The sequence below is a fragment of the Nannospalax galili genome, unplaced genomic scaffold (genome assembly GCF_000622305.1).
Source record: "Nannospalax galili isolate Female #2095 unplaced genomic scaffold, S.galili_v1.0 scaffold95, whole genome shotgun sequence".
NCBI classification, from domain to species: Eukaryota; Metazoa; Chordata; class Mammalia; order Rodentia; family Spalacidae; genus Nannospalax; species Nannospalax galili.
The window spans coordinates 8352127-8378221 of NW_008342393.1; the positions used below are offsets into that span (position 1 = coordinate 8352127).

At 39.2% G+C, this 26095-nt stretch overlaps 1 pseudogene; it reads left to right on the plus strand.

Annotated features, from left to right (window-relative positions):
* Positions 1-23777, plus strand: part of LOC103738448 — a 164543-nt pseudogene extending 140766 nt beyond the window's left edge.
* Positions 23778-26095: the final 2318 nt, after the last annotated feature.

Below are 26095 nucleotides of genomic sequence, written 5' to 3' on the forward strand. Positions count from 1 at the left end.
TAAACACTTTTTTAATATATTTCTTAGACAGTTTGATTTTTTCTTTTGAAAATTTTCTGTTTAGAGCCATAGCCCATTTTTAAGTAGATTATTTGTTTTCTTGATTATCTGTTCTTTGAGTTCTCTGTATATTCTGGATATTAAACCTCTGTTAGATGTGGAGCTGGTGAGGATTTTCTGTATACTTCCTCTTCGCTTGATTCAGTCTTTCTTTTGCTGTTCAAAAGCTTCTTAGTTTAAACAGGTACCATTTGTCATTTGATGACCTTGATTCCTGAAGTCTGATTTAGAAAGTTCTTTCCTATACCTATATCTTATAGAGTACTGCCTATGTTTTCTTCTGACAGTTTCAACATTTCATGTTTCACATTAAGGGTTTTGATCCATTTAGAGTTGACTTTTGTACACAAGGTGATAGGTTATGGGTCTAATTTTATTCTTCTATACATGGAGATTCAGTTTTCCCAGGACCGTTTGTTAAAGACGCTGCCATTTCTCCAGTGTGAATTCTTGGTATCTTACCAAATATCAGGTGGTTGGCTGAAATAGCTTGCACTCATATTTGGCTCTTCTATTTTGTTCCATTGATCTACCTGTCAGTTTCATGCTAATACCATGCTGTTTTTATGACTGTAGGTCAGTAGCATAGTTTGAAACCTCTAACATTCCTCATTTGTTCAGGATTGCTTTTACTATACAGGGTCTTTTCTAGTTTTATATGAAATTTAGGATATTAGTTCTATTTCTGTGAAAAAATCACAGATTTTAACTGGGGTTACATTGAATCTATAATTTTCTTTTGATAATATGGTCATTATTCATAATATTAATTCTACCATTTGATGGGCATGAGAGGTCTTTAAATATTTGAGATAATTTTTACATGATGTAAGATATAAATTCAATGACTTTCTTTTGCAGGGGGATATCCAATTTTCCCAAAATGGTGTTATTGAAAAGAGAGGGTTTTTTTCTCTTACTCTTGGCATTCTTTTTGGAGATATTTAAACCACATTCAGGAGGCATTATCAATGTGGTCTCTATTCTTTTATACTGATTTATCTATTACAAATGGGGTCTCTATTCTAGTATGTTGATTTATTTATTTCAATGGGGTCTCTATTCTAGTATACTGATTTATTTACTTGTGCCAGGACCATTCCCGATTGAATGACTCTTGCTTTGCAATCTAGTTTGAAACCATGTACTGGGAATCATTAAACTTGATCTTCTTCAAAGTTGGTTTGGCTTGTTAGTATTGCTTGATATTTTGTCATTTACAATAAAGTCTCTACTTCTGTCAAAATTCAACTGAGATTTAGGTTTTTGTTGTTGTTGTTTTTCAATATATATTTTATTGAATTTTGTGCATTTTATATGAAACATCTTAATTGGCTCTGTACCCCTTCCCCCCACCCACACAACCTCAAAGACCGCCCCCACTGGATTTCATGAATTCTGTCATATATGGTAAGACCTATCCAATTAAGTAGTGTACCCAGATGGCTCTCACTGCAAGTCCATCCCTTGAAGTCTAGTCAGCCTATTTAGAGTCTCTCTTTTTAAGAAGAAAAACTCTCCCTCAACCAGCAGTGATCAGCCACCAATAGTTTCTCAGGTAAGGTTGGAGCCTGCTGTCCTTTTTTCCAAGTTCTATGCTGGATTTTTGTCTGATTGAGTTTGCATGGGTCTTGTGCATGCTGACACCATTTCTGTAAGTTCACATGAGAAACTTTCCAGAAGCCTGGAAGACGTTTTCCTTATGAACATGCACCAACCTTATCTCTTACAATCTGCCCACTCTTCTGCAATGTTCCCTGAGCCATTGGTCAGTGAGGTTTAATACAGGAGTCTTGTCCAGGAACACATTCTTTGCACTCTCTTGTTCTTACACCTTGTCCAGTTGTGGCCATCTGTGTGCACTGAACTCTGTCACATGAGGCTATTTCCCTGGTGTGAGTTGAGAGATGCATTAGTATTCTCTCTACCTCTTGTTCTGCTATATTCCATGAGCCTTAGGTGTAAAGTTTCCATTGTAGATGTGTCACTTAGGGCTGGGAATCTCTCAGACATGTATTCTCTGTGTGTGACGAGTTGTGGAATTCTGTGATAGTCTCCATCTGTTGCAAAAAGAAGCTTCTTTGATGGGTGGTGAATGGTATACTTGTCTGTAAATATAAGGATCCATATTTAGTACACAGTAAGAAATTACATGCTTGTGAGGATGTGGAGACAGGGGATCACTCATTCACATTCACTGCTGGTGGAATTGCAAACTATTGCAACCTCTATGGAAAGCACTGTAGAGAACTCTTAAAAAACCAAAAATTAATCTATGATATGATCCAGTTATACGACTCCTTGTCATAAACCCAAAGAACTCACCCTACAGTAGAAACACTTGTACATACATATTTGTTGCTGCACTTTTCACAATAGCTAAGAAAGGGAAGCAACCTAAGTGTCCCTCAACTGAGGAATGGATAATGAAAATGTACATTTACACAATGAAGTTTTACTCAGCAGTAAAGAAAGACGAAGTCATGAAATTTGCATGTAAATGGATGGAACTAGAATATGTTTATTAAATGAAGTAACACAGAATCAGAAAAGAAGCAAAATATATTGTCTCATATTTCTGGGCCTTAGCACCAAATCCTTATATGTGAATACATACGATGATATAACCACAGGAGCCAGGAAAACGGAAAGGAACCATGAAGGTCAATGGAAGGAAAGAGCCTGAGAAAGGGGGATAGTGAGAAACAGATGTTACCAATGTGGAAATGGGGAAAATTGGGGTGTCAACTGAGACAGGAGGAGAGAAGAATATACAAGGATCCATGGGGGTAAAGGGGATGAAGGAGATCAAGAGAGGGGGAATAACAGGAGACAGGTATTATCAAGGGGAAAATGCAAAAAATGGGGCTATGCTAACTGGGAATGGAGAACAGAGGTTAGGGAGGGAAAGAAAGGGAAGAGATAAATAAAGCTTAGGTGCCGTGACAAACCGGAGGGAACTGTTTTAGCTCAAAAACCCTCTGAAAGAAAATGTACATACAGTATCTGAACATAAGTACCTGAAGGCTATAACAAGAAACACAGTGCCAGACAGGAGAAACCTCTCTTTGAGTTATTGGTCAGGATTATCAAAGAGACTCCCAAAATAACACAGACTATTGCTACAGTCATTAATTACCTACCAGAACTTGAAGGTAAGACCCTTTTGATGAAGTCAATACATACTTCAGACACCAGACTTGGAGCAATAGAGCCGGAACTGACCTGGAAGTCTCTCCTGAAGACTAGCTCTCATAATTTGAAGGATACAAAGGAAGCTACTAAGGGAGAAAATCAGTCAGTGGACTAGCCCCAACTCTATAGTGTAAGAACCACAATGACCAGCATGGCAAACTCTAATGGTACAGTTATGGCACTTTTATATTGGATATAGTCAATAGCTATTTTATTGGACTTGAATCAGAGGGAATTCATGTGTGGCATTGTAAACATATTCAAATACATGAGACTGAAGACGTCATTGGTCCTAGAGGAAACCCTACCTCTGTCACAACCCTAGATGCGTGTAATTTCTTACTGTGTGCCACAAGGATTTTGACTGAGACTGCAGTGGCTTCGTAGGATACTTTGCTTACTGTGAACTATCACCTAACTGACTGGTGCATCCTGGAGTGTTTTGAGTTCACACATTGGTGCAGTAACATCACTAAAGCCCACAATTTCTTCATTAGTCTGTTTTCTGTTGTTCTGTCAGTTACTGAAATTGAAGCATTGAATTCTCTGTGTTTCTACATATTCTTCCTTCAATTCCATCTATTTTGGAACTTTGATACTTGGTGAATAAAAAGTTACAGTTGGTGGGGCTGGAGAGATGGCGCAGAGGTTACAAACACTGTTCTTGCAGAAGACGTGAGTTTGAATCCCAGCAGGCACATGGCAGCTAACAACTGTCTGTAACTCCAGTTCCAGGGGACTCGACAGCCTCTTCTGTCCTCCGTGGGCACTGCATGACACTGGTGCACTTACATACATGCAAGCAATACACACCTACAGATAAAATAAAAATAAATAAATATTTAAAATGTACAGTTGTCAAATCTACTTAGTGAATAGTCATGTTATAATTGCACAATGTCCTTCTTTGCCTTGTATAGAACTCTATATGTAAACTATTTTTTCTGAGCGTGTCAGGACATTCCTTCTCTCCTTTATTATAACTTATATGGTATATCTTTTTCTACACTTTACCTTTTGATTGCTCATTTTAATCCATCACTGCTATTTTTGCTATTTTCTGTATTTCTTGCCACTGTTGTAATCTGTCTTTTATCTCTTGCTTCATCCTCTGTATTTTGTTGTGCTTTTAATTTTTCAGCAATAGCCTCTGGTTTCCTTCTCATTTGCGTTTGGTGTATTATTTAGATCGCGTATGTGAAAGTCACAGGGAGATTATCATTGCAACAAATTAAGCATTTTAAAGATAGAGCATTGTCTTTTAATTTGACACTAATTGAACTGAAATCATATGCGAAACTGTACCCAATAACAATGTCAGTTTTTCATCTTTACATAGATTTTGTCTTTTTGAAATTTAATTCCATGAATCCTCATACTGTACTACGGTTACTACATCTGTCTATATGATCATTTTTACCAGGGAATCTGAAATTTTGTACAATTTTTTCAACCTGTATTTTTTGCCTTTTTTTTTTCTCATTTCCTCTTAACCAATCCCCTTCAACTAGTGATAATGAACTATTTCAGTTCATTTTTATTTGGAAAAGTCTTAATTTCTCCTGAGAGTATGTACATAAATTTTAGCACAGAGAAAATTAGGAAAATTAAAGAGGCAGGATTAGGCACAGAGAGATAAAGAAAAGTGCCTGACACTGAAGTTTCCAAGAACTCTGGAGTGGTTCCCAGAGACCGGAACAGATGCTCAAAATCTTCCAGATCTATGATGAAGTGGGAGTCCATAAGAAAATATACGCAAATTTACTGCTATTTTTCCAAAGAAATAAATGCCTTCAAAGAACCTGAATTTAAAATAGGTCTTCTGTCTTGATATTAAATCATTCCTAATTTAAAGATAAAAAATTATTTATGTTATGATTAAATGATGGGTTCTTTGCCATTGGACTCTAAACAGGAAGTTCCTGTGACTTGTGGAAGGGGTGAGTGGATGGAAAACTCAGTGTCTTCATCCCTGTGACAGGGACTATTTAGTGTGGTCCCATGACATTCATTTCGTGCTTTCCTAAGAATCTCCTGATTTCCCTTTTGTTTGTGTTTGATGTTCTTGGTGGGGTGGTAAGTCTAAGCACCTGCTTCACTACAAACACCTTTGACCCCAGACCTCCTCTCTTCCCATCTAATGCACTATAGTTGAAAAGATGTACAGTAAAGAGAATTTTTCTTCAGAAGCACCCTAACCGGATACTTGCTGCCGCATTTCTTGCTTTTTGTCTCCCCAGGAGTACTCCCAGCCAGCCCTTAGATCCAGTTATCCTCCTCCTATCTAACTTCTATACCCAGAGGTTTCTTTTTCCTTGACTGCTAACTTCCCAGGAATTAACTGACATACTTGACTTTTAGCTGTGCAACCTTGAGGAAGTTACAGCCTTTTCTGGTACCGATAAGAGTACTTACCTTAGCGGATTTAGAAAATTAACTGAGTTGTTATACATGTAGCATTCGGCATGCAGCCAGGTATTTTATTGTCATTATTGTAATTACTCTATACAAAGTGCAGAACCATAAGCCACAGAAGAGATTATAAAACATGAGTGTCTACCCTATGGCTGTGGGCATTCTTGTAAAAACCAATACAATGAAAGGAAGAATGCTTAGGAGTTTGCATTCCTATATCCATTAGCTGCCTTGAGAATCAATTTCCAAGTATAAAACTTGACCTTGGTTTAGAAACAAATGGAATTAATTTGTGGCACCTGCTTATAAGCCCTGCTTCCTAATGTCCACTCTAACCCACAAACTGTCTTTAGTGATTTAGTTTCTATTTCAAAGTCCCCACAGAATACATTTAAATAAAATTGTCCAGGACATCAAAATCAAACAGGATTCAGTTGTAGGGGAATTTTCCCAGTAGTGAGTTTCTAGTCTGGAAGGAATTAAAAATAATGTCTTATTAACCCTCCTGTAACAAACATTGGCAGAATGGGAGAACACAGAGTAAGTAGAAAATCTTTGAATACATGATGCAATTTATTTATTATATGGAGGGAGTTATACATATACATATGTATATGTGTGTGTACACATGCAGGCGATCATGAATCTGTGGGCATTTGAGTATGGAGGCAAGACATTGATGCCAAGTGTCCTTCTCAATTGCTGTACACTTTACGTTTTGATACAGACTCTCTCACTGAACTAGGAACTCACTAATTCAGCTGGCCTCACTAGCCAGCAAACCCTAGGGATCCTCCAAGCTCCATATCCAAGCACTGCCTTTTATATGAGGGCTGGAGATCTGAATTCCCATCCTCATGCATGACAAGTAGTTTACCATCTAGGTCATCCCCCAGTTCCTCTGACAAAACTTATTAACCATCTAATTAAACAATCAACTGATCAATCTATTCAGACCATCCCTTGCCCAAGTGAAATTCAAAAATATGAAATCAATCTAAGAAACACTGAAATGTTATTTCACACATTGTGCTTTTTTTTTTTTTTTGCCCTTTAATCTCAGGATCCTTTACATGTGGTCTTTGATTCAGTAGGTAATTTGAATATGTGAATAGATGTTTTTTTTCCTATAGAAGTAATTAGGTTGTTTGAGAAGATGAACCAAATAAAGAGAATACGCTCTGATGAATGACCTCTGCTTCCATTTAAGCAGAGCCAACCTTAGGTCTCTTCTCTTTCTTTTTCCTACATGGAAACTGCATAGAAGTAGGAAAATCCTTTATACTGCTCACAGAAAGTATGTTTTAAACAGGGTTCATTACAACATGGAAATCCCTGAACCTGTGCCTTCTAACACCTTTGTAGTTTATCTCCAAGAAACAGTAGCCTTATGGACACTCACAGTTCTTAGTTGTTAATTTGTAACTGAGGTAAACCTGTCCAGGACAGTATGTATGTCCAGTCAACAAAGAATGATGTCTAGAAATGTGGAGAGATACAGCTTTGGGTTACTATTTTACTTGGCAAAAATACCTATATTTTTTTCTGACATAAGATCTTTACATAAGACAGAAATCAATAGCTTATATTTGGCAACAATTTGGTTGTTACAACAGAACTTCAAATCAGCTTTATTCGAAAGCTGAAATGTTTGAGAAATGGAAGAAGAGAAAGTATCCATATTTTTTTAATTGGAAAAAAAAGAAGAAAGGGAAAACAAACCCTAGTAATTACGAATCAGTTACCCCTTTCATAACTGCTGTGACTGTTAAAGAATTTCACACAAGGACACAGGATATAATGGGAATGGCTGTGTTCCAGCTATCAACATCAGTTAGAAAAGGCTTTTCATCAGGTCTAAGCAGATGTAAGGAACAAATCACTTTGGAAGTATTAGCTTTAGTTGCAAGTCTTGAAACCCACCTTTACTGTTCTGCCTGAAGAGTCAGTGTTATTTTCTGCAGCATGTCAAATAATATTACAAATAATACTGGTACTTTGCATGCTCACCACAAAGCAGCAAGCTAAGTAATACCCAGGTTCTACCATCATGAATCTAAGATAGCCACTAAGAGATGGTCACATACCCCACCCCAAACCATTGTATTTCCTCTCCTCAGTAGAGTGAAGACCTTGTTCTTTGCCTCTTCATGAAGATGCTTCTAGCACTCAGCATGAGACAACGATTTATTGTAAAAGAGTACCTCAGACACTGCCTCCAGGAGTTCCAGCGCAACTCAGATTTGTTTCTACAACCAAAGCCCTCAGAACTTTCAAAGCAACCTTAGTTTTAGTATCCTTTCCCATCTGTACCTTAATCCTTCTACAGCATTTGATTTTACTTGTCCCAGTATCTATTGCTATCCAACCATTTACTATGGTTGGACAGCAATATGAATGACTATGAATATGAATGACTTACCCAGCAATTACGATTCCAGTTTCATCACATTCTGCATCATGAGGTTTGGCCAGCTCTTCTGCTTCAGAATCTCTTGCATGGCTGTAATCCAGGTGACAGGGATGCCTAACTCTCATCCCAAGGCCCCAGTGGAGGAGGAACACATTTTCAGTTTGGGTTTATTCTTCTATTTTCTTTTTGAGACAGTATCTTTCTATGAAGCTCAAACTGACCTGGAACTCACTAGACACCCAAGGTTGCCCTTGAATTCATTGAAAGCCCCATCTTGGCCTCCTGAGAGACAGGATTACAGGGAAGTGATACCACAGTCCTGTTCTCAGTTTCTTTTCCTCTTGGAAAGATAAAATACTCGGACAGAAAAGCAACTTAAGGGAGAAAGGGTTTACTTTACCTCACAGTCAAAGTACAGTCCACTCAATGGGGAAGTCAAGGCTTCAGGAGCCTGAAGCCTCTGGTCATATCACATCTACAATCAGGAAACAAAGAGGACTGTATACAAGCCTACCGCTCCCCGGTCCCCTTTCTTCACTAGTGCAGTATAGGATTCCCACCAGGGAATGGAACCACCCACAGTGGTCAAGTCTTCCCAACTCAATTAATGTAATTAAGGTAATTCCCTATAGGGTTCCCATGTGATTCTAGATTCTGTCAAGTTAACAATTAATACTAGCTCATTACACCTGCCATCCACTATGGATAAGGTTCACTGCCTCATGGATTGTGTAAGGTCTCAGAACCTCACCAGTTGCTAGGAAATGTCTTCTTTGTTTCTTCACCCTATGAACCTCTGCACAACTCAGCACGAAGCGTGGCAGCTGGCTTCACTGAAGTGAAAATGTGAGAGGACAAAAGAAGGGTTTTGCCAAAAAGGTGGGAGTCCCAGTCTGTTGGAATGACCCACAAAAGTGACATCCAACCTCGTTTATTGCATTCTGTGTATCAGAAGCGAGTCACTAGGTTCAGCCTATCCTTATGGAAGCATCACACAAAACTGCTACTACTATCTTTTAAATATGAGTGTCCCTACAAAATTCTTGAGTTAAAATTCTGAGTCTCCAGGACACAATATTAGAACGTTGTAGTTAGGGTGAGGTGGTTAGGGCTTAAGCTGCACTGTCACGAATGGGACTAGAGCCCTGATGAATCAGCTCTGAAGAACTAACTAGCCCCCCCTGCCATGTAAGGGCACAGGAAGAACACACCGCCTATGGGCCACACAGTAAGTCCTTACCATATACTCAATTTGCCACAATCTTATTCTTCAACTTCTCAGTCTTCAGAAACTGTGATAAACAAAATTCTGTTGTTTATAAATCACTTAGCATATGCTATTTTGTTATCACAGCCAGAACAGATGAAGACAGTTATAAAGGCTCCGAAACAGGGAGAGAGGTTAGACTTTGTCTCCCACACTGGCAACATTTGGAGATTTATTTTCCTTAGTGTCCATGGCAATGTGCTCTAATCAGATTGCTCCAAACAGCTAGATTCACCTCAGTCACCTTCCTAAACTGCCTGTTCTGAGTACTACATAAACTGGTTTTGCTTGTGTTTCTTCATCTATCGCCTGCCATTTTTATTCCAGTAAATAACTTTTGGTTCATTTCTATCATAATTTGCTACTTTGGAATTATATGTTCTTATTCATTCTCTTATTGTTTCTTTTTAATTAAACAAAATAACTATAAATAGATACATTTTGGGCTACTTTCAACAACAAAACTGTTGGTCCATTTGCACTAACTGCCTTTGCATTTTTTTGTCTCTTACACTGAAGTATGAGTTTGCTCTTCCCTCCTTGGAAATGATGTTTGCTCTTTGGAGTACATTATCCATTGTTTTTTCCACATACATTTTTGAGTCATTATATGTATGAAAGATGCATCAATTTTTTTTAATTTGACTGGTGGTTTTCGACATACAACTCACACTTGCTTCTCTCTCCGCAGACCTGACTCTGATTACCCACACTCTTTATCATGGCTTCGAAATCTAAGGCTATCACAGTGTCATTCCATCGTAGATTAAATAGTTTTGCATCAGTTTTAATTTTAACTTTAAACATTTGCTTTCCTAATGATTGAAGTTCAAATTTTCATCAGAAATTTAAATGTGAGTGGCTGGGGATTCAATATTTTACCAAAAATCTACAATAGCATGCATTAAAGGAGTATGATAAAGAAAGAACAATCTTCTCTACAGATGATAACAGATACTCAGTCAACTGCCAAAGCTTCGTTGACAGAGAATATTAAATAGTAATTAAATGACTGGAAATAGACAAATTATACTGATAATAAAAATTTCATAGCCTTGACTCTACCCTTACAACAAAGCCTTCGTAATCACCTCCTGATGGCCAGGCACACTGCAGCATGTTGGGCTATGGAACCAATGAGAAAATTACTGTTTGAGGTTTATTATCTCCTGTTGAAGCACCCCTCATTTAAACCCCCTTTTCTGTAAGATATTTTTCAGCAACAACCACTTTGATTACTTAATTTGACACAATTTATCAAGCGCCTGTTTTGCACAGTTTCCTAGGGAAGCAAGAAGTGTCTGTAAATAAACACAAGCAGCATCCAAAATATTTGAGGACTGGAGTAAGACACTCTCATGGAAACCTTACAGACAAAAAAATCCATACAAAATGTTTCTTTCTTGTCCTGTAGTATTAAATTGTCATTGGACCTGATTGTTTTCCTATGTTTTTGTTTTCCAGTTGGGTATTCCCTCATTGATCTGATTTTCATCATATGAACACCTCTATCCACTTCTATTTCTTCTTTAGCACACGTGTGTGTGTGTCTGTGTGTGTGTGTGTGTGTGTGTGTGTGTGTGATGTGTGTTTAACTGCTCCTTGGGAGATTTCTGCCTGCCTGGTTCTGGCTGCATAAATTGGTGAGCTAAGGCTATAGACAGAGAACTGTTCCGGCCTCCCTCCCAGGTTATAAATGGTGCTGTCTGGCTGGGGGACACTGTATTAATAGGCATTATGGATAGACCTGCTCCATTTCAGAATTGTGATTTCAAACAAATCACCTGTTTGAGACAGGGAGGGCGTAGATAGCTGTGGGAGAGGAAAAAGGAGTTACCCTTTTCAGAAAAAAAGATTACAAATAATACACACAGTGACAGAAATAACAACAGGACAGACAGCCAATACATGGTGGAGAAGGAATGAAACCAATTAATTTTTGCTGACATCCATCAAACTTCAGTGTTTCTGTTACTTCCTGTAGTAGGCAAGATAAAAAATCTGTTAGTTATCAATCTATGTTTAATCACTTTTCTTTTGATGAATGGAAATGATTATGACCTACAGATATCAAGGGTAAAGTACATTTTAAACTTAAAAGAGGTCTGGGGCAGCCATCTTGAGAAGATTAATATGAAGAAAAGAGAATCTAGGTAGGCAGTTCACTTTAGTTCAATGTAGTCAGGGAGGTTGATAGCAGAGACGGCTGTGACGGGGATGATGAAGGAACATGCGAACATCGTTGTATGGTTGATTCTCTCACAAACATACTATGTTATTTTATTTATTTAATTTATTCAAAGAAAAATTAATAGGGCAAACATACACCTCAAGAAAATCTGTAATATTAAAAATCAAAATAGTAAATCAAATCATATAACATGTGAAATATTAGGCATCAGAACTGTTTCTTGCCTTTGCACTAAATTACTGGATCATCTTAAGTTATTGAACTGTTCTGGATGCTACTCATTTGAAAAAGAATGTGACAATAGACTCCTACATTGGTGCAGAGAGATAAATGCAGTGATGACTTTAGTGCTGAACACAAGCCTGACACACAGGGAGCGGTGGCAAGATGCCTGCTTCTTCAATTCATTCTTCATTTGGACAATAATCCATCCCATTCACGCCTACTCTTCACTTCCTTTTGAAAAGGCATGTCAACAGACCAAGGAGATGTTTCAGTGTGTGACAGCACTTGCTGAGGAAGCATGATGATGTGAGTTTAAATTCTCAGCACCCATTTAGAAGGTTGGGCATGGTTGTGAGCTATGCTATAACCCTAATGCCATTGTATGCAGAGATACAAGGATGGCTGTGGCTTGTTGGTGGATGTCCAGCACCAGATTCAGATAAAGACCTCACCTCCAAACAATAGGATGGAGAATGAAAGAGCAGGATACCAAACATCCTCCTTTGGCCTCTGCATGTGTATATGGATGCTTTTACCTGCACACACATATGTGCATAAAACACAAACACCACCCATACATACCCACATTCATGCACATGCATACACACAAGAATAAAAACCAATAAAGAAATGAATAAAAGAAAACCATTTCATGCAGGGTTGTTTTGTTTCTATTCAGTGTTAAAACCAGCTTTTGAGAGTCAGTGTCTGTCTTTGACATTCTCAGCTTCTCCTTGAATATTGAGACAGTTTAGTAAATCACAATTCAAGGTATGTCTTAGAATCCAGCACAACATCCATTAATTTACACCCTATTATGTGGAGAGAAAATTCCCACGTCATTTACCATGCTGAAACTAAAATGATTTGAGAAACCAGATCATTTGACGCTAATGACATTCAGTCATGTTCTCAATTTAGAGATATTCTACAAAGCATCAATTACAACTCACATTTCAGAGAGGGTAACAAATCAACCTGATTTCAAATCATTTTAAATAAGAGGAAAAGTGACTAGGTAGCTCCATGAAATTGTCACTTTCCCTGTTTAAGTCAAGAAGGATAAAGACAGAGGGTCAGAGCGTGAGAGCCAGCCTAATCTGTAACATTTCTCCTGGCTACATAACTGGAGGGTTAGTGTTAAAACCCTTAAGGAAGGAACAGTAAAATTTCAAGGTCAAACTACTGAGGCAACAGAAACTTCAACACTAAGAACAGTAGGCTACCATAAGCTCCCCAAAGGGCTTTATGAGGATTCTCTGAATTGGTCCCCTTTCTAATTCCTTTTTGGTACACTGGGAATAGAATGAGATTATCTTGGAAATGATAAAGGCTCTTTATACAAAGCACATATACTTAAGCCCCAAACCACCTGATTATAGTCTATAACCACACTAGCATGTTCCTAAGGCAACACAATGTCTGATAGACAGATACTTGAAATCATTTGAGTTATAACTTCTTTTCTCAACCATGGAGAGCCCATCTGATATGCATGATCTGTAGAGCAAACCTCTGTTAGGGGACAAGAACTGACTACTTTCTGCACATCTAGGGGTTACAGTAGGAATAGATTTCCTGGGGCAATCTCATTTGTCTCTGGTATGGAAGAATCACCTTCAGACATCCTTGATTTCTGCCAGAGATGCCTAATGCCACACCATGACACCAAGAGCTAGCATGTCAGTGAAGTTTGTTGAGAGTTCATTGGCTCTTTATGAGTTTCTGGCTTGGGATTCGGCTCGTTACCCTGCAGCCAACTCCTCCAGCATTTTAACACCCTCCATGCATTCTCATCCACAGCCCCACAGGATGACAGCAATTGACATATATTGGAAGCGTGGTGATGCCTAGCAGATGTTCCATAAACAATATTTATGGAAGTCATACATCTCCACAATGATCATGGGTTGCAATGTGTAGCCCAGTCCCAATTAAAAAGAGCTAAGCCAGGTGCACTCCTTTATGAGCTGTCATCTGGGTCTCAAGCAGAAGAATTGCAAGCCTATAGTATGGACATGGTAACGTTTTGAAACATGGAGCTCATTCACCAAGACAAGATAGCTTTCTTAAGTGTTTCTTGATGGGTTTTGCTTTATACAACCTCTACTTCCACCTCTTCTGCTTTCCTCCCCTTCCCTCCCCTTCTCTCTATTTCATTTCCCTTTCCGATCCCCCATTTTATTGAATTTACTTGGAGGTTAGGTCTACTTTCAGCCAAGTAATTGCAATAGTAAAAGGGAAAAAGTATCAGTTACACATAAAGCGTTATGTTAAGTATTTCAAGGAATACAATTATGGCTACAAAGATTTTTTTAAATATTTTACATTTAAAACGTTTTAAAATATTATTGTTTTGTACATTTCATATAATAGATCTTAATCAAATTTAGATTCCCCTCCCCCATCTGCACTCACCCCCCTCCCAGATTTCACGCATTCTACCATATATGTTAAGTCAAAGCTGGTCAAGTATTTGTACCCAGATGTCCCTCAGTGCAAGTTCATCCACTGAAGTCTAGTCAGCCTATCTAGAGTGACTCCCTTAAGGAAGATCTACTCTTTTTCACCCAGGTAATAAAGATTTTGTTCACAAGAACTTAAATTCATAATGTGGATATATACACAGGTACACAGGGCCAAATAAATATCTCAGTGTATATCAGAAGAATGATGGAAACAGACAGAAAAAAAAAATGTTGCCGTCCTCACAGAGAGAAACTAGCTTAGGAAAACAAATGACGTTTCGGTTGGGCGTAAAATAGTTAATAAGGTCCAAAGAGAAATAAGCATGACAATTAAAATTTGAGACAGAAGGGTCAAAACTGACAAGGTGGTGATAAAATCTGGGAAGTCAAGAGATGGACTCTCCAATTTTAAATGTTTTAAAGAATGGTGCTATATATTTGTATAGACTAGCAACAAAACCAAAATCAAAACAGGATGCAGCACATGATTTTGACACAAGATGTTAACAATTGTGCATAGAATGATGTTTGAAGCAAAAATGGACACTCAGAACCAGGTTAGAAGATAAAGGTTGCCAGTGCCAACAGGAAATGATGATATCCACAAGGAGAGCTGATGTTCAATGAGTAAAGGAAGCTAAGACATCACGGCCTTATAAAGTGATGCCATTTTGCCAAAAGTAGTTTTAAATCATGGAAAGAATAGCAAGAGAGATAAGGCAGGACCCTAAGAAAATACAGTCCCTGAAGGCATGTAGAGACTCAGGTGAGTGCCAACTCCTGAAAGCTGGAAGGGAAATGGGGTCATTATGCCAGATGTGTCAAGGGATCCAGGAGCATGCAGGCTTAGAAAGACTGCAGTATGCACTTAGAAGTAAATAGAGCTAGTGCTGTGTTTGTATCCTTCCTCTATCACTAACTAGCTCTGAAACTGCAAGCAAGTCAGAAATGTTTCTGGTCCTTCCTTATCCAAAACCAGACATATCCTTGGAAGTAAATATGGGAAAGGGACAGTATCTATGGAGTAGCAAGCAATCTGAACACGTGCTTTACCGCTTTCTTTTTCTGAAAGTTTTCTCCATTGCTCCTATCTGCACAAAGAACACTGATATGAAACAATCTCACACCATTAGCACGTAGGAGTTTCTAGGTCCAACTCACACAACAGTTAACTCTGCAGATAGCATCCTTTATTTCAACTTGTCCTTTCCCACTTTGCAAGAGTTAGAATCTAACTGGCCCAACCTAGTAAAGTTTCCTCTACAAACTAATTATTCATGACCAATGAAGGTGGGCATGTGGTACTGAGCCCCACCCCATTGGAGATGTCAAAAGTTCAGACTCTAAATTTGAGGTAGAGAAGGGTGGGCAAGCTTGCCACTTCTTATGCCTAGGGAAGACATGAATGCTGTCAAGGGTTAAATGTAAATTCCAAATTCAGATGCTCACCTTTCACATATGGTCTCCTAGTGTGGAGGTTGAGCATCCAGCATTCCATAGTCAAATTATAATTTTCAACTCTGGTCCAACTCATGTCCTAGTCACTAGACTATAACAGTGACGAAGCAGGTGGCATGGAAATTGCTGCTGACACACAGTCTTTCCTCTGGAGTTTCTGGCACCAGCTGTTATTATCAGATGCTTGGACTCTCCAGACTGTAGACAGACTAAATTCAGATGGTGCTCCATGAAAAGAATTCAGATTCTGCCACTTACTCTGTGTGTGGCCTGTGCAGTTCAAATCTGTGCCTCAGTATCTTCTCAGTGTCATGTGTTAGATATTGCAACATACTGACCTGTTATACCTAGCATGGTATCAGGCAAGCAGTATACACTCAGTAACATTGTATTCCCTTGAATGAGTGAGCACAGAATAGAATCAGCTCAGCATAAGAGAGGGAGTGAAACAAATAAATAATGCTTGAATGGAAGTCCTAAGAAGTCATTTCTTAATTTCTCTCTGGAACTCCCTACTCTATAATACTTGCACATAAATTTTCCTTTGAACTTCAGTATTCTCATGTAACAAGGATATTCTTTGACTCTCACAACTATCTTGCTAGGTGTTCAAAGTTCCAAGAGAGTTAAAGTATAGTAAAATTGCAAATTAGAAAACATTAAATGCAAACCTTGCTGCCTAGAATGATTGGAACCTAAGTATAACCCATATAGATTTCCTTTTTAAACACACCACTTATGCAGATTCTGGGAGAAAATACATTTATCTTAATCTCCTACAAAGATTTCTTCTGCTGTGAGCAAAATACGATGAACAGATGGGTTTATTTTTGCCCACATATTGTTTTAAAATAATGTTGAAATGTTTTAAAAACACGTTTAAAGTGGAATATTTTATCTTGAAACTCATACTTACATGCAATCATCGAGCATATAAAGACTGTTTGGTAAGACAGGAACAGCATTTACAATGGTCAGCGGTGGCTAGTGGCCTCTTTCTTTCAATAGAGGGCACACCCTGTGCCTTGCCGTGGTCCGCACGGCTCCTCATTGCCGCCTCAGACTGCTGCCTAGCACCCTTACAGCCATTTATCACACACTATCTGCACTCTGCCATTCACTCTGTCTATGGCTCAATTTCTCTTGATATACCAAGAAGGCTACCTTAATTACAGTATGTCTCTCACTGAGTTGGCAACTCAGATCATGATCACTGTCCTAATTATGTCTTTGACTGTATTTAGTAATGCAGCTTGTGATCACTGTACTAATATAAGTTACGTTAGCCTATTGTTTTTATACAGAGAACCCATTTCTCATATGACATGAAAGAAACAGAAATTCCAATGAGATATTATACTAAAAGGTAAAAATGCAGATGAATATTATGGTGGTTTGGATGAGAATGCTCCCCATAGGCTCCAAGTATTGGGATACTTAGTCCCCAGTTTGTGATGGTGTTTGGGAGGATCGTGGTACCTTTAGGTGGTATGGCCATGCTGGAGAAGGCATGTCACTGAGGACAGACTTTGAGAGTTCTTAAGTCTTGCCAGATTTCCAGTCACCCTCTGCTTCCTGTGCCTGTTTGAAGATGTGATCTCTCAGTTTTCTGCTCAGGCCACCTCTGTCACCATGCCTACCCTGCCTTTATGGACATAAACTCTAACCCTTTTGGAACTTTAAACCATATAAACTCTTCCTCCTATTAGTTCCCTTGGTCATGGTGTCTTATTACAACAGCAAAAAGGTAATAACTCAAATATTATTTACAAATAAATCCAGGGTAGGCAAGGCAGATGTTGCCATATTCTTGTGATGCAGACCACTCAGCCACTTGAACATGCCCATTGATTTGTATTGCCTTAAATTTGGCATAGATTTTTCTTTTTATAAAACCAAAGCTGTTTTACTACTGTACCAGTGAACGGGACTCTTAGGGTCTACAATGTTTAATATTATATATGACATTCTTAGCATATTTACTGTGGTGTAAGGAGAGAGTTGTTGTTTTTGTTTAGATTCCTAAAGAGATTGACAGTATGAAAAATAAGAATGATTATTCACAAGGGAAAGTATTTTCGTTTAACAGTCTAAGTATGCATTGTACTAGAATGCATACAGAAAGAAGATATTTTCAGTCATTCCTGATTTTTTACCACACTGAGTTGATTGAAAAATAGCATGAGAAAAGAAATCTGTACACATATATCCATGAGTGTGCACGTAAGCAATTTTATGTAAGAACATATCCTTGGATACAGGAAAATGTAAATAAAATATTGGAAAAATTGAGACCTGCTGTTTGTGTTTCAGTGCATTTTGGGAGCAGAGGGACTAACCACCCTTTTGTTCTAAGTTCTTTGGAGAAGGAAAAACTGAGAAGTAGAGTTTGTGTCCAATAAGATGCATTATTACACTTCATGTACTCAGGATAGAATTCTTCCCATCCCTGTGTTTCAGTGCATCCTGGAAGCAGAGGTGCTATTCACCCTTTTGCTCTAAGTTGTTTTGGCAAGGATTCTTGCACAGCAAACAAGTTTGGAATCTAGAGATGGTAGGTGGGGTAGCATGGTGCCCGGTATGAAACAGATCTCAGTCTACAAGTAAGAGAAAGCTCTTGGACCCTTCTGTTTGTGAGGCACTTGGTCTCAACCAATACTCTTCCTCACAGATCATCATGCTGTTCTCTGGCACCAATATTTCCACTTGTGTTTGCATAATCAACTGTGGTGGTCAACCACTAGAAAACCTGAAGCTAATTTTTAATTTGTTATGTTTACAATTGGGGCTGGAGTTGGCTCCGCAGTTAAGAGCACTTGCTGCTCTTGTAGAGGACCAGGATTCAGTTTTCAGCACCCACATGGCAGCTAACCACTGTCCATAACTCCAGTTCCAGGGGAATACAACACCCTCTTTTGATTTCCACAGGCATTGCATGAAACAGTTGCACTCACATACAAGCAGGCCATAAACTCATACACATAAAATAAAAATAATAAATAAAATATTTTGAAGCTTACAGCTAATTCAAGTTCTTAACCCTGGAGGGAATTTTTGTCATCTCAGAATTTTAGCATTCCAGTTGAGAAATGGAAAGGAAGAGGGAAAACATACTTTTCTCTAAAGAGCTGTTTTTCCTAGGAGAATAGGGTGAACACAGAATCAATAGATCTGGTAAATTCCGCTGGGATCACGGGGCTGCCAAATTTGTTCAGACCTCACCAATGAGATGGTGGCAGGGTAGAGACATGATGACTGATGTCCCAGATAATATACCTCACTGACTTAAAATGGGGACATCGGTTGGCTGCTTTACGATGCATTGACTCTGGCATAGCAATTTATGCTCTGCTTATTTTGAGATATAGAGAAGGTCACAGTGAACAAATGCAAAAATGAAAATAAGAGATGGAATTTGCATTAGGAACATGTGTTAAGTGGCTTTCTGCTTATTTTGATTATGTCATGTTAGCAAGACTTTCTGAGATTAGGGAGAACATGAAGCTTTTAAAAATGAAAATAAACACAACTGAATAATGACCACCTTGGGGAGATATGCCCACTAGCACTATGGTGACATAAATGTTATAGGGGTAGCTAACAGCTTCCTGGATGGATTTAAAGCCAGCTCCACAGGAGGGGATTCATACTTGGTACTGTAAACCAGGCCTAGAAGCCATGGCTGGGAGGTCATATTCCCTAAGAAAGAAACTTCTACCATTATTTTGCTAAATGTACATGGAATTAAACCACTTTCTTTTTTTATATTTTATTTATTATTTTTATTTTATGTGTATGAGTGCATTGCCTGCATGTAGGTAAGTTCATCCATGTCATGCAATGCCCTCGGAGGACAGAAGAGGCAGTTAGGTCTCCTGGAACTGGAGTTATGGACAGTTGTTAGCTGCCATGTGTGTGCTGGGATTCGAACGCAGGTCTTCTGCAAGAACAACCAGTGTCCTTAACCGCTGAGCCATGTCTCCAGCCCCTAAACCGCTTTCTAAACACCTCTCATACCCATAGAGTAGTGCAGTTCTGATCCTTAATCGGGGAGCTTCTTATTGCCACAAATGGCAGTTAGCACAGAGACTCACAAAGAGCCAAAGGACAGAGACTAAGTGGCTGTGGACAGCCCAAAGGGGACAACTATATTTCCACTTCTCCCCCAGAGTTCAGGGAACCTCATGAAGAGACTGAGGGAGGTGGTGGGAGAGCCAGAAATCAGGGTAGACCTGCAAAATAGTGTCTTCTGGATAAGACAGGACTGTTGCACTCATGAATTCACAGTATATGTGGCTCCCTGAACAGGACCTGCACAAGATAAGGCCAGTAAATATCCCAGCAAGGAAGGGGGAGAGACTCATGAGGCCCCACCCCTAGCAGAGAGAGATTGGCTGTTGAAGCTGCAAGAAAGAAAGCAAGTTTCCTTCAGGGCTGTGGTTTCTCTCACAGGTCGCCCATGCTCCAGTGGATTCTCCTACACGTCTGCATATATAGGCAGCTCTAACTGGACTCAGTTGAAAAAAAAAAGGAAGAGAAGAGGATACGTAGTTAGAAACAAGGAGTGAAAGGGTCTTGGAGAACTTGATGGAGGTTCGATATGATAAAATACACTGTGTGGGGGCTGGAGAGATGGCTTAGGGGTTACGAGCACTGACTTTTCTTGCAGAGGACCCGGGTTCGATTCCCAGCACCCACATGGCGGGTACAAACCGTCCTTACTCCAGTTAGAGGGGAATTCGATGCCCTCTTCTGACCTCTGAGGCATTGCACAACATGGGTGCACTCACGTGCAGGCAATACACTCATACACATAAAATAAAAATAATAAATAAAATGTTTTTTAAAATACAGTGTGAAATTTTCAAATAATGGATAAGAGAAAAATAAATTTAAAGTTAAAGGAGTTTCAACTGCCTCTTGAAGCTCAAAAAACCAATTTATATATTGTTGTTTTGTGGATTCAGTATCATGTACTTTATTTAGATGTGTGTGTCTGTTGAAGAAATTTTCAAGATAATTTACATGAGGTATTTTCCGTAGATATGTCATTTATCATTTTTCCTTTGTAGTTCTGACCTATTACCTATTAAACTTGCAAATCAGGAATTTCACTTTGAGATTTTCGTGAATGGTGAATCTAGGATGTCAGAATAGGAAGTCAAAAATCTGCCTTCCAAATACACAGACACTATATTCAGCTGGACAAAAACCATGAAGTTTCACATTCTGTCCACACTGCCCTTTGACAGCTGCATCTCCTATTGTTCAATTTTGCAACACTGATTATGTTTTATTTATTTTTTACCAAGTTAAGATGAATTAAAATTTAATTTTATGTTGAAAATTGCTGTGGAATATCAAAACTTCTTGAGGTAACCTGAGATGCTGTAGAGGCCAGAGGCTAGAGGTGGAAAACAGAAAGGAGATTCAAAGCCAAGGATGAAATTAAACCCAGAACAGCTTTCCTAAGCACACTAATTCTTTCCTGGGACAGACAAGATATCTGCACAATTATTAGATCAACTTTGGATCCTACTTATGGGTGAGATCAGGTAAGGTTATCTTTCTATGCTTGGTTTATTTTATTTAATATAATATTGTGGAAGTCCAACCATTTATTTTGTAAATGGACACATGCCAGGCTTTCAAATGACTGAAAAGTGCTCCATTTTGCGTATGGACCACATTTTCTTTATCTATTCATCCAGTGATGAACATTTAGCTTGATTCCATTTCCTGATATCACAGACAATACTGCAGTAATCAGATCATACAGTTGTCCTTTCTGATTGTTGACTTAATTTACTTTGGATACCAGATAGATACTATTGCTCATAACTTTAAACAAGAAATATAGAGTTTTCAAAGTTAAAATAGGATTAGACTACAGGGAGACCCTGTCTCAAATATATATATTAGAGAGACAGGTTGCTGTGTATGCTGCCCTACAGTCAAAGAGGATCACACAGGAATAAAGTATCAAAGTGCACGCCTGGTACTGTAGTGGGCTTGCTTTCCTTTCACCTGTCTTGGATCATAGAGTAACTATTTGACCAGAAGTTAGAAATATTTAATTATTTAACAGACAGATGAGTCCATATTCATTTATCTGTCTATGTGAGATGTTTAATAAAACCCTTATTTCTTAATTTATTTTTAGAAAGTTTTGTTGAAATTATCACATTTCAGACACTGTGCTGGTCACTAGAAACATCATGATGTTGTAACAGATGAGGTTCTTGCCTTTGAAGTCTTCCACCTAAAAGCTGAAGCGTTCTCAGTAGCAAAAGGAGAGGAAATGTTGCAGTAGCAATAAGCAGGAAACTTTCTGGTCAAGAACATAGAGTATTTGGTTTTGGATGGAGATCTAATATTCTGGTTGAACGAGGCAAATCACCTGACCATGGGACCATGCCCTAGGAAGGCAGACTCAGACAAGCCTTAATAAAGAGATAAGTGGAGGGACTTGAGAGATAGCTCAGAGGTTAAGAGCACTGACTGCTCTTACAGAGGACCCAGGTTCGATTCCCAGCACTCACATGGCAGCTAATAACCATCTGTAACTCCAGTTCCAGGGAAATCTGATGCCTTCATCTAACTTCCTCAGGCATTGCACAACACATATGCGCTTAAAAGATGCAGGCAAACACTCATACTCCTATAAAAAAAAATTAAAAAAGTAAAATAAATAAAAGTAGTTCTTTAATGAGATTATGTAATTTTCCTGCCCAGAATTCCCACCCCTAGTGCAGTTGCTTACCAAGACACAGACATGCAGCTTGTAAGTCTGCCCACTTTTCTGAACTCCAGAAAAGCATAGCCTGTCCTCTTCTGTTTTCTAAGCATATGCTTTCCCTAACACTCTGGGTTTCCCCCTTCCATGCTACGTAACTGTGTGATGGTTTGAATGAAAAAGTCCACCACAGGCTCCAAGCGTTCGGAGATTTTGTCCCCAGATGATGGCGCTGTTTTGGGAGGTTTTAGAAGGTGGCTATCCTGGAGGAAGCACGTCACTGGGGGTGGGCTTAGAGAGTTCTTAAGCCTTGCCAGATCTCCAGTCCCTCTCTTGCTTCCTGGACCTGTGTGATGATGTGAGAGCTTGGCTTCTACTGCTCCTGCTCCAGTCACCTCCAGCTTCCATGCTTCCCTGCCTTGATGGACTGTAGTTTCCCTGGAACTGTAAGCTCAAATAAATTCTTCCTTCTGTAAGTTGCGTTGGTCAGTGTTTCTATCACAGCAACAGAAAAGTGACTAATACAAATTGCTGCTTTGCCATGTGACTGAGCTCCACGCAGGTTTAAATGTCACGGTTTATTCCCTTCTCCTCTGCATTCAACCCATTTGGGCAGCTGCTGGGATTTAGAGCTGTCCTTCTTTGAGGGTGTTTTCTTTTAAATTTTAATAAAATTCTCTTCAAGCTTCAGTTTATGTCTTTTTAAATATTATTTTATTAGTAAGACTAAGAACCCCAAGAAAGGACCCAGTTTCCCCCCATGAGAAACAGAGTGAGCGTTTAATTGCTTATCTAAACCAGAGGCAGATCAGACAAGTCAAAGAGGCTAGCAACAGGAAGAAAGCGAACTGGAAGCAGTAGTAAGAAATTTGAGACTTCATCATCATTCAGTTTCCCCCTCTTTCTTGGACTATGAAAAGACCACTGCCCACTTTTCGGTGCAACGGCCTGCGATGAGGAGCTGGTGTATGTGCACTAGCAACTGTGCTCTCCAAGTGTCTGCTGCAGACGGTGCAGGTCTTTGGACGCAAGAAGACAACCACAGTCTTGGCGCACTGCAGATGGGGAACCAGCCCCCTCAAGGTGAACCCATGTGTGCTGAAGATGATTTGGCCAGGCAAGCTGCAGTACAAGTTACTGGGGCCAATCCTGCTTCCAGGCAAGGAGCAGTTTCAGGGCATGGATTTCAGGGTCTGTGTGACAGGTGGTCACATGGCCTAGATTTATGTTATTTGATAGCCCATCTCCAAAGCCTTGGTGGCCTACCTACCATCAGAAATATGTGGACAAGGCTTCAAAGAAGGAGATTAAAGACATCCTTATCTAGTATGACTGAACCCTGCTGGTAGCCTATCCCTGTCACGGTGAGTTCCAAAAGTTTGGAGGTCCTGGTGCCCATTGCTATCAGAAATCCTACAAATAAGCCCATTGTGAGGATCAGGGTTTACCTTTGTAATAAACATGGGTGAAGAGAAAGGAAGGGAAGGGAAGGGGAGGGGGAGGAATTACAGTGTGCTCGATTAGCATTCCTGAGCTGGGGGAGAAATGAGCCTCACATCCCAGACAAAGCAGAAGCCATCCAGAGCACAGCTCTGTAGTTGTCCCTCACTGTCAGTCTGAGATCACCATTGTGATTGGTTTATTTTTTGCTCACTGTGAGAAAATTCTTGACAGCCAACTTTAGAGGTACGGTTTATTTTGGCTTATGGTTTGAAGGGACACAGCCCTTTGTGACATGGAAAGCAGAGCAGTGGCAGGCAGTTCCATGTCAGCTGGAGCATGCTAGAGCTTGCTCACAGCTGAGCACAATGGAAAGCAGAGCTGGGTCAGAAGTGGGTCAAGCCCTCAAGCCCTATATACCCCAGTGACCCAGTTTCCCCAGGCAGACCCCCTCCACACACACACCTGTTAAAGATTCTACAATCTGAAAAATTAACACCACCACCTGGAGTCCAAGAGTTCAAACATGATCTTGTGGGGAATATTTTGTATCAAAACTATAAAGTGATGGTAGAAACAGCTTGGATTGTTGAGTTGTTACATGGACAACAGTTCCCTGAACTGTCTTAATTTATATAGACTCTGTGACAAAAAACATGGTTTGACATCCTAAGCTTTGATACATTTTGTATCACAACTTGCCATGGGGAACATGGAGAAGATGGACTCTTGTTTGCTTTTTAAATTTTATTTCATTTCTTATTATTTCTATTTTATGTGTATGAGTGTATTACCTGCATGTATGTAAGTAGGCCTGTGTCCCATGAAGATTAGAAGAGGGTGTTGGATCCCCTGGAACTGGAATTATGGACTCTTGTTAGTTGTCATGTGGGGGCTTGGAATTGAACTTAGGTCCTCTGCAAAAGCAGTCAGTGCTCTTAGCTGCCGAGCCATCTCTCCAGCCTCGCATATAGGAATATTCCAAATAAGAGGGGCTGTGAAGGAAGGGATATAATGGAGATTTTTTTCATTTTTAATACATTAGATGTGATGATAGAAATCCTGTTTTCTTTAAAAACATCTAATTCCAATTTGTTTGACACATAGTAAACAGATTGGAAAAATTATATACAGTAAAATTGTTCTTGACTTTAAGAAAATAAACATTCTCTGAAATCAAAGAAGTATACAGAGACAGGAAGTCTGATGGAGAAGGTTGTTGCTTGACTTGACCTAAGAGTTCATATTTTATCATACAACTTTGATCTCATTCATATGAACTGTTAGAAAAATGCTTTCTGTTGACTGTATATGGGAATGTATGTGTGTGATATAAAACTCAGCTAATTATACTCACCTCTGCAGAGAAATTCTGAGTTTCTTTATCAACTCTACAATGAAATGAGAGTTTGAGGTGGTATTTAAAGAGAAATTTATAATTTTAATGTTTTAAACTAAGAAGGATAATTCAAAAAGAAGAAATTAGTGGCTAAAGAGAAAGGATGGATATCAACGTAGATGTAGGGAAGTGGGTAAGAAACCCCAAACCTACTGCATGAAGAAGTATTTGAAGCCAATATATATTGGTTACTTTTCTGATGCTGTGATAGAAACACTGGACAAAGGAACTTATATTCCTTATATAAATGGAGGAGTTTATTTGAGCTTACCATTCCAGGGGAATTACAGTCTGTCATGGAGGGGAGGCACGGTGGCAGAGGTGGCTGGAGCAGGAGCAGAAGCTAAGCTCTCACATTTTCCAGCAGGCACAGGAAACAAGAGAGCAACTGGAGATCCAGCAAGGCTTAAGGACTCTCTAATCCCGCCCCCAGTGACATGCTTCCTTCAGCATGGCCACACCTTCTAAGACGTCCCAAAACAGCACCACCAACTGGGGACAAAAGGTCCAAATACTTGGAGCCTATGGGGGACATTTTCATTCAAACCATCACACAATGACTCCTGGAAAGTGGGAGTCTTCTCTTTTAAGGAAGTGACTCTTGGTAGTTTTACCAAGTTCCTGTGGATGGATCCACAGTGAAGGACATTTAAGGACACAAATTTGAACTGTAAGCCACAGGAAATTGGGAAGGAGGCAATAAGGAGGAGTTCAGGTTGATGAGGGTATCTAAATATGATCTAAATATATTATATGGATTTCACAAAAATTCATTTAAAAAAGAAAAGAATGTGAAATGGAAGGAGAAAAAAAGAAAGAACAATTGCA